This window comes from Pipistrellus hanaki (genome assembly GCF_964339955.1).
Source record: "Pipistrellus hanaki genome assembly, chromosome: 6".
NCBI classification, from domain to species: domain Eukaryota; kingdom Metazoa; phylum Chordata; class Mammalia; order Chiroptera; family Vespertilionidae; genus Pipistrellus; species Pipistrellus hanaki.
In genome coordinates, this window is record NC_140508.1 from 39795546 (window position 1) to 39815046 (window position 19501).

Here is a 19501-nt window from a genome sequence, read left to right on the forward strand (position 1 = left end):
CCTCTCCCCGGGAAATGCTGACCTAGTAGGTCTGGATTGGGACCTGGACCTTCAGCGGGTCTTTAAAAACTTGTGGAAATACTGAACTAAGTAAGCCTATAAGAATATTTTAAAGTAAAGTGAAATCAAGGGAGACAAGGCCATAGAAACATCAGTAGAGATAGGATCTTGCTAAAGCTCAAAGGCTCCTACCAAGCTCTGTTTCTCTGATCAATATTCTTTGTCCACTGATCTGACTAGCTTCTTCTGGCTTTCTGAGGAAAACCACTCCCATTTAGATAGGTGGAGGACTCCTAGAATTCATAGAAACATCATTCCCTGCAGACTTTTGCCTATTATAGAATAATTTCACTCCATGTAAATTCTGGGTATATATGAACTTGTGGAAATAACATCTATTTATGTCTCAATAGAAAGACAAACAAATACTCACCACCTAATTTTCACCTGACCTGTTAAATAGGTGTGTGGGGGGGATTCTGTTGTTGTTGCTGAACCAAGAAAAGCAAAAATTGTACTTGGATTTCCAATGTCTTCCAAAGGTAAATCATTAGTGTTTAAATACACTATTCTTAAAGGCTAAATACTCCCACCTAGAAAAAATGGAAGGCTCCAGTGAAATATACACATCACTGGGTTAAAATCAGACAAAACAAAACACAAATCTCAGTATAGGCACAAATTTGCAAACTTATACAGTTCACAGGCTTTTGACCAATTGATTCATTTGAATTTTGTCAACATAGAAACCCCAGACTGAGGCTTTTGCTGGGTGCTCCTGTCCAACCGTTTCCCACCATGAGACAAAACGACAGAGCCATGTGGACACCCAACAGAGCACATTTAGAATGATCCTGGGATCTTTTGTAAATGTTTTTTTTCTCCCTTCCCTTCCATTTATTTTAGTCACAGGATTAAAGACATTGATTTCTGATATGAAAGAAAAACTGGCTGATGACACCATTCTAGAAATATCTTGACCTGAAATATCTTACAAAACCAGATAATGGGGCTGGACAGAAAAATCAGAGAGAAAAAAAAAAGAGACTTGTATGATTCAAGCAAAACCAAATTCCTGATGCCAAAGAACGTGTGTATGTATTCATGTGTGTGGATATTTACTTCTGAGTTTCTTTATCTAGCTTCCATGGCTCTAATTATGCATTTTCCCAACAGTTAATGATGGAGCTCCCCTTTTGTGCTAGTCATGATGCTAGACAATGTGAAGATTCCAAGAAGATAGAATATCTACTCCTGAAGAATTATCATTCTACCTGTCATTTAGATTTTCTCACCTGTAAAATGGACTTGTGGGTGAGAGCACACAGGGAGGAAGAAAGAATGAGCCACAGTTAGAAAATAGCTCTATTCCCAGCACTGCTCATCACTAACTGTGTAAATTGAGTCTCAGTCTCTTCATCCATAAAACAGGAAGTTCTTTAAACCTTAAGAGTCAATGATTTCTGTAATACAGAGGGCTTTGTGAGAAAAGTTAATAGTCCCAAAAATATAGGGGGATATGGCAATGTCAGTACTTTCTTGGGATAACTTTACAGGGTCATTAGGCCTGGGAAGAATGGGGCCTTTTGGGTTGTTAGAGATGGATTTTTCCTTTCTTCATCCCTTTCTTCCTTCCTTCCTTCCTTTCTTCCTTCCTTCCTTCCTTCCTTCCTTCCTTCCTTCCTTCCTTCCTTCCTTCTTCTTTCCTTTTCTTCTTTCCATCTTTCTCTCTTTTTCCTTTTTTCCTTTCTTTTGAAAGGAGAAGGAACATGTGTACATTATCCTCATCTTTTCTTCTTGTAGTTTTCTAAAGAAGCTTCTCCAGCCCTTGCTCTGGTCATCCAGTTATTAGAGAACAAGTCCCCTGCTAGTCTCATGATAGGTAACAATGCAGAGACAAAACAAGTCTCCAGGAGCTGATTTTAGCATTCAAACCCCAAGCAGAAGGGATAGATTTAAAATTCTGAGCCCAGCACAAAGCTCTTCATTTTCAAGTTCATTTACCCTTGCCAATAGGCAACCTCCTGTTACTAAGAGGGGGAAAAAGCTTTAAAAGACTCATTTAAAAGGCTGAGGAGCCTTTTGGGATCTCCACAAGCTCTTTAAAAACATATTTTGAAGATATGAGTGTAAACAAATCAAAAGCATATGGATTAAATTTCCCTTAGATTACACAGAATTTTTTAAATGATGGGAGGGTGGAAATGTGTTTGAAAAAATATGTTTCTGGTTTTACTGACTCAGACATATGCAAATGAGCTGAAGTTTTTGACTGACCCAAAATGATGGCAGGTTTGTTCATCATTTGTCCTTGAGGACCTATAGTGTTTCATGAGTCTTCTCTGGTTTTTAACCCAATGAGTAGAGGTGTCTGTCAATACAGGGTTATATTTAGAAAAAGACCAAAAGCATTGTGGGTTCTACCTTCCCCTTGACCTAAAGAGCCCTATTTCTTGGGATTTGACACCATGACTCCCCTTGGACCAGTGAAAGGAATTAGTGTTTATTAAAAAAAATAATACAAGTCTATACAGGACTGTACAACCTGGACCCAGATGCCAACACTTGCATTCAGTCTGTAGGCTGGGAGCCAATCTCAAACCTTCAATTCATGCTTTTCAAAATACTCTGGAGAGTCACATGGTCATCATGATAATCCCCAAAGATTGCTAATGCCAGGGACAAGAATACTCAGAAAGGGGAAAGGTGGCTGTGTCCTTATGAACACCAGCACTTATCTACAAAGCAGAATGTTTTGTAGATAAGTGCTGGTCTTATCTTTCTTTTTGATGCATCTGTCCAATGCAGTCCTAAAGAAAAATGTTTCAAAAGTCTCTAGACACTTTCTCTGTCTTCCTATTTCCTTTATCTGAACATTCATAGTTTAAGAGTTGGAGCAATCTGAAAGAGAGCTTCTGAAAGATTAAAGAAGGTTCTAGATAAGCTTAGAGGACCAGGCTCCTCTGAAAACCCTTTCAGACACTCATGGTCCAGTCATTATACTCATGGCCATATGAACCATCAGAATTACTTAAAGACAAAAAGAGATTTGAGCTTCCATCTTTATAGAACGATCTGGGGAAAAAGTGATTGGACTGCTTTGAAGAATCTTTTATTTAAAAATTTCAGCTGGAAACATACAATTACAAGAGAGCTGGACTTACCTGAGGTAAAAATAAACAAGTCATCATTTTTTCTTTTTGAGGAACACTGCAATCATACCCAGTGCATCTTGACACACACTCACATAGAGAAGTTGACATTACACACCCCCTCTCTTTTTAAATTTTTTGTTTTTGTTTTGTTTTACTTCAGAGGAATAATGTGAGAAAGCACTTTGGTAAATAAAGGGCTCTCCTGTAAAAATAGCTGCTGCCCTATCCCCCTTGTACCTCCAGTGCTGGAGACTGTGTCCCCTCACTATAATGGTAAATGCCTAACCAGTGCATAATTTTAACAACACAATTTGCATTGCCTAGGCAGCTGTCTGCCACACCAACTCTTTATGAAATCCACCCACGGCATTTGACTCAATTACCTCCTGCAGCTGTGGATTCCACAGGTCGACCACACTCTGCATGGAAAAGTATTTCTTTGTATTTGTTCCAAATTTATTAGCCATTTAAACCATATTTTTAGTGACTTATATATATTTTAAGTGTTCATATATCACCATCTCAGGTCCAAGTCACATTGGCCTGTATTTAATATGGAGTTCAGAATATTAGCGTATGGTCTTCAAAGGATCCATATAAACTCAGACCTGGTGTGTTGACCTCCGCATGAGCCTTGTTCAAAGTTCTCCAGCCATGGGCTTCCTCACAGGCCACCAGCCTCACAAACACATGATCACAATCATAAGAGGGAAAAATACTTCAGGGACCTGGCATGGAACAGTTCAAACCTCCACCATGCTAGGAATATGAGTTGTGGCCATATTTGATATACAGGGACTGCCCTAAGATGTGGGTGAGTATACTGTTTAACAGGTGAAGAAGCTGAGTCACAGAGAGGTCAGGTCACCTCCCCTCATTCCCCCAGGTTTGTTGGGACAAGCTCCAAATCCACTAACTAGGCATTATAATGATAGTCTCAATGTTTTTTTCCTATCAAAGAAGGTTCTACATAACAAGATAAGAACAAGAATCATGAATAAATAAATTAAATCCCTTGGGCCAGCGGCAATAGACATCCATACACCAGGAGTCATGCCCCTGCTCACCGTGCCATGCTTCTCTCCCTGTCTGGCCCCTCAAGTGCACCATGGAAGACACTGAGAGCTCCTCTCACTCTGCTAGAAACAGGCCTTCAGAACATATCAACACATCAACAAGCATGGACTTGGAGTATCTTCATTTAACTTGAAAAGGGAGGTCTCACCTCCACTTTCACCCAGAAAACCTCAGTTCCTCTCCTGGCCAGGCTGTGCAATGTTGGGCAGTCCCTTACCTTCCCTCACTACTGTCCTTCTACTAGAACGTGAGGGAGGGTTTAGATGGTCTCCATGTTTCCATGCCTAGTGGAAAGCCTTGATGTTTCACTGTCCAAAGCTATCAAACTGTGTCTACAGGTTCCTTATCCTCCCAGACCTTCAGTTCCTCACCTCCAGCCCAGCAGGGAAATGTCTAACTTGTGTTGCTCTTACAAAGATTAGCCATGAGGTGGCCAATGGGCCCAGCCCTAAGTTTGCCCCAAACAGATTCTCAATACATGTAAGCTGTTTGCCTTTTGCAAGTTTATACTCTGCTTTAATAAGGGCTACAAAAGGATGATAAAGATACAACAGGCTATTACATCCTATAGCTTTTCAAAAGGTGGTCCAACTTACTTAACAGTCTTAAAAAACCAGGTGTAGCTGAGACAAAATCCAGAACTTCGGTCTATCGCTTAAACCTTTATTCATAATGAATGTATGACCCACAATTAACTTATCATGACATAGACAAAAACAGGGCTGCTTGATTAACAGGAAAGAGAGCTTTGTGCCAAGACCCCTCCCTCCCACAATAGGGGAAGAAAGTGCCAGTTGGAAGTGAATTTAATAACGACATGTTAAGTTGGGCGCATCTGCTTCCACTCCATGTCAAGAAATTACAGTCCACGCTTGAATTCAGCAATTTATTCTTTTTCTAAAAGTTTCTTTGCTGTCATGTACAGGCTATGTTTAGGGTTTAGTGTTTCAAGATGGTTTTACTCTAACGGGAAATGAAAACAACTCTGGGATATAGGGAATCTATTGATCTTTAGTATTTATAGGACCAGAATTTCCTTTGTCTTTTCAAATAATGCAATTGTTTTAACCACATTTATTATTATTATTATTCTATTTATTTATTTATTTATTTATTTATTTATTTATTTATTTGCAAATTCTGAATCAGGGTATTGTTTTCTGATGCTCAATGTAGAAACCTGCTGTCAGCAATTCTGAAAGTCTTTGAAACATCCTCCAATAGCAGAGTCAGAACACTATACATTAAAAAAGGTCTTTAGACCTTGTTTCTAACATCAGCTCAAGTGGCCCGAATGGCTTTAGGCAAGTCACTGCACACATTCTACCTCAGACTGATTATCTGCAACAAATTGGGGCTCCATCACCCCATTCAGCCTAGAGTTGACGTTCTACTTTATAGAGCATTCTATTCATAAGACAGCTTCTCTTTCCCTGACCTTCACAAATATAATCATCTGATATATTTTATCAAAGAATCCTTAATCCTAATAAGTTTCACTTCTGTTTATCCCATTGAGGCCCAGATGATGACAGTTATATTCTTGAGGAGCAAGTCCAGGCAATTATAGATTTGAATTCAGATTTGGTACCAATTTTGGCCAAGTGTACATGAAAAGTAGGTCAAATGAAAATGCCTACCTGATCTGTCTCAAAAATGATGCACTTTGAGGCAGACCTGAAATTGCTCTTAAGCCTCTCTGTGTTCAGCTCTGGGCAAATTAAGGAATGACACTTCCCCTTTACTAGTGAATCAACCTGGACAAATTGCTTACACACTACACATCCACTTAAAAAAAACAAAAGTTAATCTATCTATAATAATAAAAGCATAATATGCTAATTAGACCGAACATCCTTCCAGAGGAAGCCAGGTTGTGAGGGAAGTTCAGGTCCTACGTACATGCCAGCAGCCAGAGAGAAGCCCTGGTTCCAGGTGCCTGCTGGCAGCCAGAGGTAAGCCAGTGCCAGCAGCCAGGGGAAGGAAGGCCTACTCTTGCACAAATGTCATGCATCAGGCCTCTAGAATCTACACTAATAAAAGAGAAATATGTAAATTAACCATCACTCTGCTACATCCACAAGCCATGCTCACCAGCCAATCAGGAGCAAGTATGCAAATTAACCCAACCAAGGTGGTGGATGGCCACAGAGCTGGAGCGAGCAGGAGGTTTGGGTTGCTCAGCAATGGAGGAAGCCAAGCTTCCTGCCCTGGCTGGCCCTGGCCTCCACTCAAGGCTAAAGTTTCAATTATAGAAGATAAATAAATCCTAGATACTTGCTTCCAGTTGGCCCTGGCCTCCACTCAAGGAGGCACTGGGGAGAAAAAAAAAAAGAAAAAAAAAAAAGGAGGGGCTGGGATCTTGGGTCACAGTGGGGGAATCAGGCCAGGATAGGATGGCAGGGGCCATTGTGGGTAAGCAGACCAGCAGGGAGGCCATCAGTGGGGGTCAGTTGGAGGTGATTAGGACAGCGGGGGGAGGGGCAGTTTGGAGTGAGCAGGCCAGCAGGGGGCCAGTTGGGGTTAGCAAACCAGTGGGGAGGGAAGATGAGGGTTAGCAGGCCAGTGAGGGAGGGCACTTGGGGGTGATCAGGCTGGCACAGGGGGACAGTTGGGGGTGATCTGGCTGGCAGGGGGGCATTTCAGGGTGAGCATGCCAGTGGCTGGGGTGAAGTTGGGGGCAAGCAGGCCATCAGACAGAGTGGTTAGGGGCAAGCAGGCAAGTAGGCAGGCAGGTGAGGGGCTGGAGCCAGCAGTCCTGGATTGTGAGAGGGATGTCCAACTGCTGATTTAGGCCCAATCCCTGTAAAACAGCAGTAGGACAGCCTTTGAGGAGTCCTAGATTGGAGAGGGTGCACGCCAGGTTGAGGAACCGCCTCTTCCCTGTGCACAAATTTAATGCACTGGACCACTAGTATATATGTATAAAACCCTAATATACAAATAGACCAAACAGTAGAACAACCAACCAACCAGCCACTATAATTTTCACTGACCACCAGGGAACACACATGAAACATGGCAGGCATTGGCAGCAGGCAGCAGAGTGCAGAACATGGTGGGCATCAGTCATGGTGAGATAGTGGAACAGGTGATCAGTTGCACCAGACCAAGGCAGGACAACAGTTGCTGTCATCGGGATGAGCCTCTGGTGGTTACTGAAAATTCTTTGCTTCCATGTGCTGCAGTCCCACCCAGCACTCACACCTGCTGCAGGGGCCAGCCCCACTCACACCCACTACCTGCACCAGAGCCGGTTGCTGGCACCCAAGACTGGTCCTGATCGCTCAGTGCCATCAGTGGGTGCAAGTGGTTGTTGCTGGCCCCAATTACCCCTGAGGGCTTCTCTACCTCCCCTTAGGGGCAGCAGCTGCCACTTGCACCCACTGAAGGCGCCAGCCCTGCTCACACTTGCTGCTGATGCTGGCCCCAATCATTACATGCTGTCAGCGGGTGCAAGCGGGACCAGTGCCATCAACAGGTAGAAGCGGCAGTAGTGGGAGTGGAGCTGTCAGTAGACAGGGGATCAGGGGCTGCAATGGGAGGGGCCAGGCAGGGGTGCAGAGGATGGGCTGAGACCCATCCCTGGGCCCATGGAAGCCTCATGGCCCACAGTTCCTTCCAAGGTGCACAAATTTGTGCACTGGGCCCCTAGTTGAGAGATAATTTGCATTCCATACAATTCACCTATTGAAAGTGTAAATTCATTTTTCTTTTTTGTATCTTCACTGAGTTGTACAACCATCAACACAATCAATTTTAGAACATTTTTGTCCACCATTAGAAATCCTATACACATTAGCTGTCACTCCCCCTCCCAACCCCTGGCAACCACTAATGTGCTTTCTGTCACCATAGATTTCCCTATTTCAGACATTTCAGATAAATACAACCTTACACGATGTGGCCTTTTGTGAATGGCTTCTTTCACAAATCTTTCAAGATTTGTCAAGATTTGTGTAGAGCATGTATCAGCTCTTCATTCCATTATGAATGAATATTATTCCACTCTATAGATGCACCCCATTTTGTTTATCTGTTCATCACCTGATGTCATTTGGGCTGTTTGTACTTTCTGGCTGTTGTGAATATGGCTTCTATTCATATACAAGTTGGCACATCCATTTTTGCATCTACAAAACTCTACTGCCTTCCTCACATGGCTATTTTGATTATTTTGATTGATGTAAAAACACTTCAGCCAGGACTGGTTTGGCTCAGTGGATAGAGCGTCGGCCTGCAGACTGAAAGGTCCCAGGTTCGATTCCGGTCAAGGGCATGTACCTTGGTTGTGGGCACATCCCCAGTGGGAGGGGTGCAAGAAGCAGCTGGTCGGTGTTTCTCTCTCATCAACGTTTCTAACTCTCTGTCCTTCTCAATTCCTCTCTGTGTAAAATCAATAAAATATATTTTAAAAAAACAAACAAAAAAATAAAACACTTCATACTCTACTAGAAAGACAAACTCATCATTTTCCACATTGTCACCTGCTTTTCTGCCCTTCCCTGATGATACCACTGTTGTTCCATGTACTGAGGTTTATCCAGTTTTTGAATTGTCCCTTCACTTTGTACTCTACATTAAAATAGTTCTTCATTCATCTAAGTATGTAGGGTATGTCTTGAATCCTTACTTTTCTTTATGATTGTCTTTCTTTAATTTTTATTTTAAAATTATTTTCAATTACATTTGATGTAATATTATATTAGTTTCAGGTGTACAACATAGCAATGAGATATGTATATAACCTTGGAAGTGATCACCCTAGTAAATCTAGTACCCAGCTAACACCATACCTAGTTATTATGATACTAGAGGTCCAGTGCATGAAAATTTGTGCACTCAGGGGGGTCCCTCAGCCCGGCTTGCATCCTCTCACAGTCCAGGAGCCCTCAGAAGAAGGTGTTGGCTGGCGAATGGCCTCCCTCTGTGGGAAGCAACAGGGGAGATGGCACTGGCTGGCCACCAATTGCCACCATCCCCTCCCCCCCATGTCCATCCACTCCCTCTGCCTGATGGCACCCACCTTGGCTGGCCTGGTGCCACCCACTTACCAGCCCCACCTCCTGTTGACGGGGTCTTTCCACCATTTGGTTGATTTGCATATTAGGCTTTTATTCTATAGGATTATTGACTATATTCTGTATGCTGTACTTTATATGCCTTATTATTGTCTCAAAGTCAAAACCTTATTTCTTCTCACTTTCTTCTCATGGAATATTGTTCTCACCATTAATCAGTCACAAAATCTCTAAGCTCTCTCCCTATCTTTCTGCTACAAAATTTTAGTTCTATGATTATTTTAAAAGTCTTAGTTGCTCTCTGTCAAAGGTTAACTATACTGTCCTTTACCAGGAACAAAATTTGCAAGCCACAAATTTGGGTACATAAACACTAAAATTTGATTATTTTTTTTAATAAAAGAACTGAAATTATCTTTTAATTTCCCATTTAGTCTACTGGCAAAATATTTAATCTAGTGATATTGGGGTAAAGTCACACTTCAGAGCTTTCTGATTTGATATCAGTGTCTTCCGGGTTGGTGCCTCCTCATCTCCTCTCCCTGTGGCTGGGTGGCTCACAGCATGCAGGCAATGGACCAGGAAGAACCCACTTCCAGTCCTCAGGCAACCTCTATTGTCCAGGATCCTAATAGAGGTCCCCAACTCCACTGCTCTAGCACTTTCACACCCCTCTTTTTCCTTTCCTGCTTAAAATTGGTCGGCTGGCAAGTCTACTCTGTATTCTATGCTGACATCCAGAGTTCTTCAAGGTCCAGTATCCCTTCAGGCATCCAGGCAGTGAGTCACCTGACCACTCATTTGGGATTTCTGTTGCCTAACCTACTTCCACCCCCACCCTGAGATAGTGGGCAAGGAACAGGACCCCTTCTCAGAGAAAAAAGTACTCATAAGCTGTTTTTTCTCTATCCATAGCTCCTCCTTCCTCAGCTCTGCCAACCTTTGTCTGGTCTTTGCAGACAGGCTAGCTGAGCCCTTTACCAATTTTCTTTCCAAAGTGTTTTTTATACCATCAATTGAAGGCTCACATTCCGTCAGGTGCTTTGTTTTCCAAAACACCAAGCTCTTGGAAATTAGGAGACCTGGCTCTGAAGCCTATTGTCCCTTCTACAAATTTCAAAAGCCCTTTTGGGAATGAATGGCTAGTTCTCACGCCCACATGATTCCAAATCTGTGCCCTTAACCGCTACGGTGTGCTGCCTTTGGGTTCCAGAGGGTATCGAGGGCTGGAACGCAGTGGCCAACACATTAAGTCTCTCCAGAGTCTTTTAGGGCACAGGGGATGCAGTAGGGAACCCCTGGCCAGAGTGGCTCCTCTAATTACATGCAAGTTGTTTGCCTTTGGTAGTTTGAGCCATCAAAACATTCTACCCAGCCCAGCCCAGCCTGGCCAGGCTCTCTGACTTGTAGGACCTTGGCCTGTCTGACTTGGCCTTTTCCTTGTACCACACCCTTCTGGAAGATCAACAAAGTGTCCAGGATACTGTCTCACCTTAAGACATCCCAGCCCTAGTTCTGCTTCTGCTGATGACTCTGAGGGTTGGAGAAGACCTTGGGGGCCAAGACCCTAGGAGAGTGAAATCACACGTGTGTGTGGAGTACATTCTCGACAAAGACAGAGAGCCAAAATGCACCATAAGTGCATTTGGAGAGGAAATAAAGAAGAATCCATCACAGTAAGAGCCCATGTTCCCACTGAATGAGAAGTAGACAAGAGCAGAACCCTACTTCATTGTCCATCCTCTGACCAAAGTATCAAATGAGTAGAAAGCAAAAGAATGTGGTAGTCTCTTCCATAAAGAGGAAAAGAGAAAGCCATATGAGGTATTTTTTGTTTTTGTTTCAATTGGCTCTTACTTGTTATTAATGAAAAAACATAAAAGCTACAATTGCCTATAATCATTGTTGAGAATCAGAAACTCAAGCTTCTGGTGAAGCCGACTTTTTGAATATCCAACTTTTTGCTGCTCTCCTAAAATGGAAAGAATGTAAATTGATTGGAACAAGCGGAATCAGGATTTGAATTTCCCCCCCTCTGTGTGTCCTTCTAAGTTCTAACGTAATTGAAAGGATGAATTCATTTGGCTAACAGGGCTGCTCAAATTCAAATTTGGTTCTCTCCAAGAAACAGCCCCAAACAGATTTTTCTTTGAAGCTTGAAAATAATGAAGCACAGTGATGATATATTTTACATATTTGTTTGCAAAAGGCATGATGTTCTGATACTTATATATATTTCTTGTCTTGAATATGGGTCGCTGTAAAAGAAAAATCATCTTACAGTAAAACCATCTTAAAAATCATCTTACCTCATTTGGCTATATCCCTTTAAAGACTTAAGAACAACTCTCTGTCCATATTATCTAGTGACAAATCCTCTGAAATTCCCTGCTAAAACAAGTCCCACTGATAGCAGATAACCCAGGCTCAGCCTTCTTAACTTTTATTTCGATTAATCTCTGATTCATGTTAATGATCTTTCAACTGTTTTATTCCTTCTCATGCTGGATTTTTTTTTTTTTTATCATCTTAATGCGCTTATGGCATACCCAGACTTTTTATCCTTGGTTGACCATTGCCTACAACATGATTGCGGAAATCACCTTCCCTTCTCTATAACTCCCTATCCTCCCTATGTGCCCCTGAAGAATTTGCTTAGACCAAACATTTTGGATGCTTGGCTTTCATTTCTATAGGTTCCTAGTTTAAAAGAAACAACTATTTTTAGTGTGTGTGTTTATATATTTAATATGCTAATTCCTGCATTCGTATTTAACTGTTATTTTCCTCAGGAACCACGTGACTCTAGTTAATTTCTAATGACCCGTTGCAGGGGCATCTGCACCACAGAGGGAGCAGCTGACTTGGATTACGCTGGAATTTTTCACCAAGAACCACCAAGGACTGAAGCATCCCTTTCCCAATACTGTCCCAGGCACAGCATCAAGCCTGTGGCCATCCAGGCACTCGGCCTTCTCGGCTTAGTGAGCTGCTACTTCTAATTATTTCTAAATTATTTTAATTGAAGCCATTAAAAACACACACTTGACATTTGTGCGTTTTGGAGAGAACTGCCAGAGTCGCCTCAGACTGATGTTTCCGCGGACACAATATGACTTAGGAGGAACATCAAAGGCTTGCAGACAAGACCACTGAAAGCATTCCTGCTTCTCCACCCGTCAGGACTCAACATTGTGTAAAACGATGTGATTTCCAGAAGGAACTGGCTAACTACAGGCCCTGTGAACTCTGGGATGCCTGGCCAGGGCAGAGTCTGAAGGAGTTGAGCATTTGCTACTTTAGGGAAGAATAACATGGAGCCCTTTGGCTAAGCTGTTGGTCTCACATTACATTAGAAAAAAAGGCAACATGGCCGTGGTCCAAAACCTATACTCAAAGCATTGGGTTCGCGAAGTCTCCAAGGCTTCGAGGAATGTAAATGTGTCTCAGGGGGAAAATGTTTCAAATGTTAGTATAACTAGATTGGGGGTGATTTAGATTTCAGGAAATGGGATACAGTGTGCAAGTATACTTTCTGGCATGTTTCAAATCGTCATGGAAATTTCAGCTTGACATGGAGAAGGGTTATGAAGGAGCCAGGGTGTATACCAAGCATGTAGTTCAGCATTTGGCAGTCAGTATTATTCCAATGAGTAAATGAATGAACGATGGATGAGCTAACAAGTCTGGAGTTCTAAAAACAAAACTAGTCATGAGTATACCTAGATGCCCATTCTTTCTTCCTTTCCCTTTATTTGGAGCAGTAGTATATCTTTCCTTACTTAAGATTTAGCCTTCAGCCAATACCATGGACCCATCTTTTATTGCCATCTTGGTGACTTTATTCCAAGAATTGATGTTTTCTGCCTGCATCGTCAATGACTCTCTTTCTAGCATACACATTTCATGAAGTCTAGTCATTGAGTCTCTCTCACTGCTACTGCCTTGGTTTTGGTCTAATGGATGAAAGATGAGAAGCCTTCTGGTGAATTTCTTCATGTATCTGTTCCAAAGCCAACTGTTTGAAGATTTTTTTCTTTCCTTTTAAAGTCCAGTACATCTTCGTTGGGCTTCTCGCCTTCCATGGGGGCACACACCAGACGTTCTCAGTGACTCTGTGCTGGCGTTCTATTCTACAGAGTCCTTCATTTCATTCTGGCCAAGGATCAGCATTCATAGGTTGTTGCCAGCTGTGCAACAGCTGTGCAGTTCAGGAAAACCACAGTGGGCTCAGGAGGCTGAGACTTTATTAAATCAGAAAAAAGAGGGTCGGTCCTTCATTCTCCCTCAAACTCCCCTGTATGATTCTCTCCAATACAGATGGTGTGGTCTATGGTGAAACTCAGCTTTCACACCTTCTGAGGATTTAATTAAAGACTTTCATTCCTATTAGGAGGAAGAAGCCATAAAGATGAAAATTCTTCACACTCTGCTTTGGAGTTGGGATGGGGATGGGAGAAGAAGTTCTCCTTTGTTCCAGCATTTCAGGCAAACTTTCTGTGGCAATGTCTTTTCTCTCAAAAGCCAGGGACCCCAAGGGCCTCTTCAAAGAAGGGAATTTGGGGGATGAAACTGAACTCTTCAAATTGCTGAGGCTTCATAGTCTGCAGACTGCCTTCGTACCCTAACATAATGCTCCTCGTAGGGTCCAAAATGTATTTGTAAAGTTATAGAAAGGGCCTTTCTAAGAGATTTGGTAATAAACCTACTAGGCTAGGTCTAAAAATGGATTTATGTTTTATTTGAAATAGATTACATAGAAAGTTAACTAATGGAGGATATATTTGCACTGGTTACTTTTAGCATAAAATGAAATAAAACATCTGATTTGTAAATCCACGAGAAACACATTCATTCCTCAAGAGGTAGACTTTTTTTTTTTTTTTTTTTTTTTTTACTTTGATAATGTAGTAATGGTCATAGCAGGGTAAACAAGATTTTTTCACACTCCAACTTCACTCAAAGAGAGAAGTACAGACTAGATGTGTTTCAGGGACTTTGAGTTATGTTGCTGTCACATCCAAGATCTTTGTATGTCGTCACATTAGCATTGGCACTTTGAAATTTTTCCCCGCTTGGCGATGTCAAATATGAACTTGAAAATCACATAAAATTTGAGATGTAATATTTTCTTAGCAGTATCTCCCTTCCAATTTTCAAATGAGGTTAATGGAAACTTTAGGATAAGTAGAGTACCCAATTGTTTAGCAGGAAACAAAGGTGCTATCATTGCCATGTGAAGGTGATGTCACCAGTCAGATGGTTATTTAGCTAGAAGAGGAGAGGGATTTGCTTCTAGCCTGATGGAAGCCGGACTGGAGCTGTGTACATTGTGGATGACTGACAGAACCTAGAGATGCACCTGTGGCTGTAGAAGAAAGAGACACTGACCAACCTTTGTGGGAAATATATAAGCCTGTCACCTGGGACTAATTAGACCTCATTGTTGAGCCAGTTATGCATTGATTTTTTTAAAAAGCAAATACCCATCTTGCTTTAAAGATTCATGACTCTTTTATAAGAAAGATGGACATATGCTAAGTTGTGGCTTCCAGTTCATTTTACATTTAGTACAACGATAAATGCATCTCTTTTTTTTTTGTTTTGACAAGTGGAACTTTTGATGAACAGAGGGAAAACAGTAGTGAATGTCTATGTGTTTAGTCTAACGTACAGGCTAGAGGCAGTTTCAAAGTTATTCTAATGTATGCATTTCTTTTTACATACTTCTAAGACTTTTCTAAAAGAGAATACTTAAGCAATTCTTAAAATTAAAAAGCTTTCCTCATGTTTCCTAGTCAGCATTTATCTTTTTTAATGTGACTTTATGTAATTGCCAAAATACATATTAATTAATAAAGTGATAGGCAGCCATCATGGTTTTAACCGCTTGACTATGGTGCCCTTTTCTATAAATGACCAGCCGCATACTCTTTAATCATAGTTCCAGGGCAATTATTGCTTGGGCCTTTGAGTGGTCTGTGGTTTGGTAATGACCATGCAGGTCAAGCCAACAATCCAGATGAAAGCTGCCTTGGGAACTCCCACCCACATCTTACACACCACTTCTGAAGGGCTCCTACCCACCTTACAACTTTCAGCAGCCATGTTATCCAGGCCCACAGATGTTCAGCAGGCTTGATTCATTCATTTGAGTAAAATAAAATGAGTAAAGGTTCTCACCTAGTGTACTTGACCCTGATCTTTGTTTCTTGTAGAGAGTGTGTTGCATTTACATATTGAAGGTGCCCTAATGCTTCTTGGGGGAAAACTAAGGACCTGTTTGAGTGAGCTGACAACCCAGGGAAAAGCTAGAAGTGCTGTGATCAGTGATCTCCAGACACTATGCAGGTAGAAAAGAGCTATCCCACACCCAGAAAAGAAAGAAATCTAGAAGGAACTGTTCTTAAGAAAGATCTCTTTTTACTGCCTAATGTGGCCTCTGATGTGGAGTCTGATTAGGCCAAGCTGATGTCCAAGAAACTGACCAGAATTGATGAAGCAACTGGCATAGTAATGACTGACCCTGGAGCAACACATGAGTAGCTCAAAGAAAAACTGCTCATCAGTAGGGAAGCCCACAGCATCTTCTTACTCAAGAGGCAGTGGACCGACCACATGCATTGGCCCTTAGCATTGGGCATCCTATCTAATTAAGAGAGAATATGCTAATTGACCCTCACACCGTGGCAAAGATGGCAGTTCCCACAGCCAATAATGAGGGAATATGCTAATTGACTGTCACGTCCTCAATTGACTGTCAGCACCCACAGCCACAAGATGGTGGCCCCCAGTCCTCTCAGCCCCTTCGGGGTGGCAGACATTCAACAAGGCTGTGCTTGCCCCCAGGCAGGTCCGGCTGCTCTGTGTGCCTACTTCCAGAGTCCCCCAGTTCCCTCAGCCCCCCAGCCATCCAGGGCCAGCCTCAGGGGCAGGCAAGCCTCAGATGGCAGCTGCCCAGCTCCCCAGGGCTGCCCAAGGCTCAGGGCCAGCCAAGGCTTGCGCTGCCAGCAGTGGCAGCAGCAGAGGTGAATTTTCATGCACTGGGTCTCTGGTATGTGATAAAAATTAAACTTTGCCTACACACTGAAACCTGCTCTCTCGTCCTCATGTTGTCCCTAATTGTGCCCTTAAGAAAGTTACTTAGCATTTCTAGCCTTATTTACTCATCTACAAGATCAGGAATTTGAACTGCATTAACTCAAAGTCCCCTCTGCCTCCCATATTCTATGATCCCAAGTCCTCTCTGTTCCACAACACTGGGATGAGACAGAGGTACTCATCACTTACAGCTACTGATCAAACAAGAAACCCCAAACCAGGTTTTAGGGAAGGAAGTTTTATCCTGTGTTTTAAAGATAAAGAAATCTGATGCTTAACCTATCTGCTACCAAAGCCCTGACATCTTGGCTTCATAGATGAGCTACATCTGGGATTTGCTAAGTTGAGTCAGCAAAGACTTTCTATTTCCTTGAAATGACTTCCTGAAGTCATTTTTCACAAGGTCCCAACTTTCTAAGATGTTCTGCCATAAAGGCCTTCGCTGTCAGCAGGCATGGAGCCTGCCAAGCCTGGCCTCCCCAGGACCTTCTGCTGGGTTTCCCTCTAGTCCCGTGAAGTTGAGGACTGGACCATGTATGCTACCACCCTTTGGGATGTGCAAATCCTTCTCTCTCCTCCTCTGATCATATACAATGGATACTGTGGTCAGTGCCAATGTCCTTGCAGAGCGAGGCACACCACATATCCTCCTGGGGAGACAGAAGACACAGGAAGTTGCTAAAACAATAACTCTGTTGGATTTTGGAAAATAAATATGCACCAAATAGGAAACAGAACTGTTATGATGAACAACAGAAGAGGATGAGTTTACAGAATACTGAGCGAGCCCTCTGGGTCGTCAAATTGCGGAGGATCTGAAATCCAAGTCTTCTTCGGGTGCCCCTTGCTATACTTTTGGTTGGAGAGCTCACTCCTTCAGGCACCCCCTTTCAGGTGCCCTCTTTGTCATGTCATCACAGCAGCCCCCCTTTTTAAGACAATTTTGTTTTCTAATCCAGAGAGACACAACCAACTGGTCAGAAAGAGAAAAATCCCAAACACACATTATGGGTGGATGTTTGGGAGAAAGGTAGGAAAATGGAACTTTAAATGGTTGTAGAAAGAATGGGCCAGAAGACCCAAGTTCACTTCTAAATTGGGGGAATTGTCACATCGATATTCTAGACACTGAGTATCAAGCCTAGCCCCACCTCAATTCTGAGGACCTTGGAAAATAAGAACAAACATGCTAAACTCCATGATGCTGCATCCCACCAGGTTTTCAGTGGAAAACATTAGATTCTCTTTATTTTACTGGGGCTACAGAGAGAAATAGCCTCAGTGCTAAGCAAAATATCTGGTCATAGCCATGAAGGAAAGATTGAATCAATCAATCAAATATAAGAGTAAGATATCAAAGAGCCTCATCATTCTTTGTACTCCAGCAAATCATTTCACCTCATGTTTTAATATCTGACTTGCTGATTGTAAGCAAATATCATGTTTGGAGGAAATAATATTAGTGCTGAGCTTCATATGCAAAAAGATGCTCCTGAGCCCCATCATTCTTGTCAAGTACTTGTAGTGAAGTCAAAACTGGTTTGGCTCAGTGGATAGAGCATGGGCCTGCAGACTGAAAGGTCCCAGGTTCGATTCCGGTCAAGGGCATGTACCTTGGTTGGGGGCACATCCCCAGTAGGGGGTGTGCAAGAGGCAGCTGATCAATGATTCTCTCTCATCGATGTTTCTAACTCTCTATCCTCTCTCTTCCTCTCTAAAAAAAAAAAAAAAAAAAAAAAAAAAAAAATTAATAAAATATATATATTTTTAAAAGAACTTATAGTGAGTCTTCCATACCTTCTCTCTTTTCCTTTGAGGCAATGTCTTACATTTGGAACATGGCTGATCCATCTAAATGTCACAAAAGTCACACTTACCACACTAACCCCTCAACATTGAATTATTCACACATCCTGTGCTTTAACCACAAAAGTATCAACCCTATGCAACTTCTCCTTTTTCTCTCTACTGACTGTTATCAGCAATCACTAAACAAAGTTACACACTCTTAATTCTTAACCAATAGTGTACCACTCTCTAGCACTTATATTTGTACAAGAGGCCCGGTGCATGGATTCGTGCACCAGTGGGGTCCCTCAGCCTGGCCTGCAGGGATTGGGCCAAAACCAGGTCTCTGACATCCCCCAAGGGGTCCTAGATTGCGAGAGAGTGAAGGCCAGGCCATGAGACCCACCAGTGCACAATTGGGGCCCGGGTAGGGACCTTGGGAGGGCTCCAGCCCATCTCGCTCAGTCTCAATCTTCCAGACCCCAGTAGCAAGCTAACCTACTGGTTGGAGCATTTGCCTCCTGGTGGTCAGTGCCTGTCATAGCAATTGGTCGAACGGTTGGCTTTTATTATATAGGATAGTGGGTAGTGGTGGATATGTCCATCTTACATATAAAAGTGTAAGTTTTTTTAGAGTGGAATAGTTCCTCTTTCTCATCTTTTAATTCTCCCTTTGTACCAGCAGATTACCATAGGTGCCTTTGCCAAACATATTCAATAAATGTCTATTTATTTGTGGAATGAGGCAATGTTGCTACACTTGGATACTGTCCCTTTAAAATGGAATTTTAATGCTGATTTTTGTCTTGCTTTCCAAAGTCTGTCCCCCTGTGCTCTATAGGTCTGCATAGCTGTGTTTCTGAGAAAGTGCCATCTGCTACTGTGAATTTACAGTCTCTTTTAGCAAGTAGGGAAAGTAAACAGGGAAAGCAGAAACTAAATTCCTTCAACTGAAAAACTGACACAGCACAAATGTGCCCTGTAGAAATATTTTCCATCGAATTCCAGGTACACCTTACTTCACCCTGCTGTCTTCCTTCTGAAAGACAACCATAGGAAAAAATATGACTGGTCGGGTGATCTCTGATTTCCTGGAGTCACTCCCCGTTCCCCAGTCTTTCAGCTGAGTGAAATGCAGGAAACTTAGCTTGAATCTTACTCAGTCTGTGGGTCCGTGGAGAAACCACTCCATGGAGGTTCCCATGCACACATTTATTAGGCTCTTGGCCAGCCTATGGACTGTTAGGGGAGTATCAAGGATGCTTCTAAACACATTAAGTGCTCAGAAAGTACATGAAAGTAACAGCATGTTAAGAAAATAAATCTCTCTCAATGGTCCTGTCTCAATTAACCAGGTCC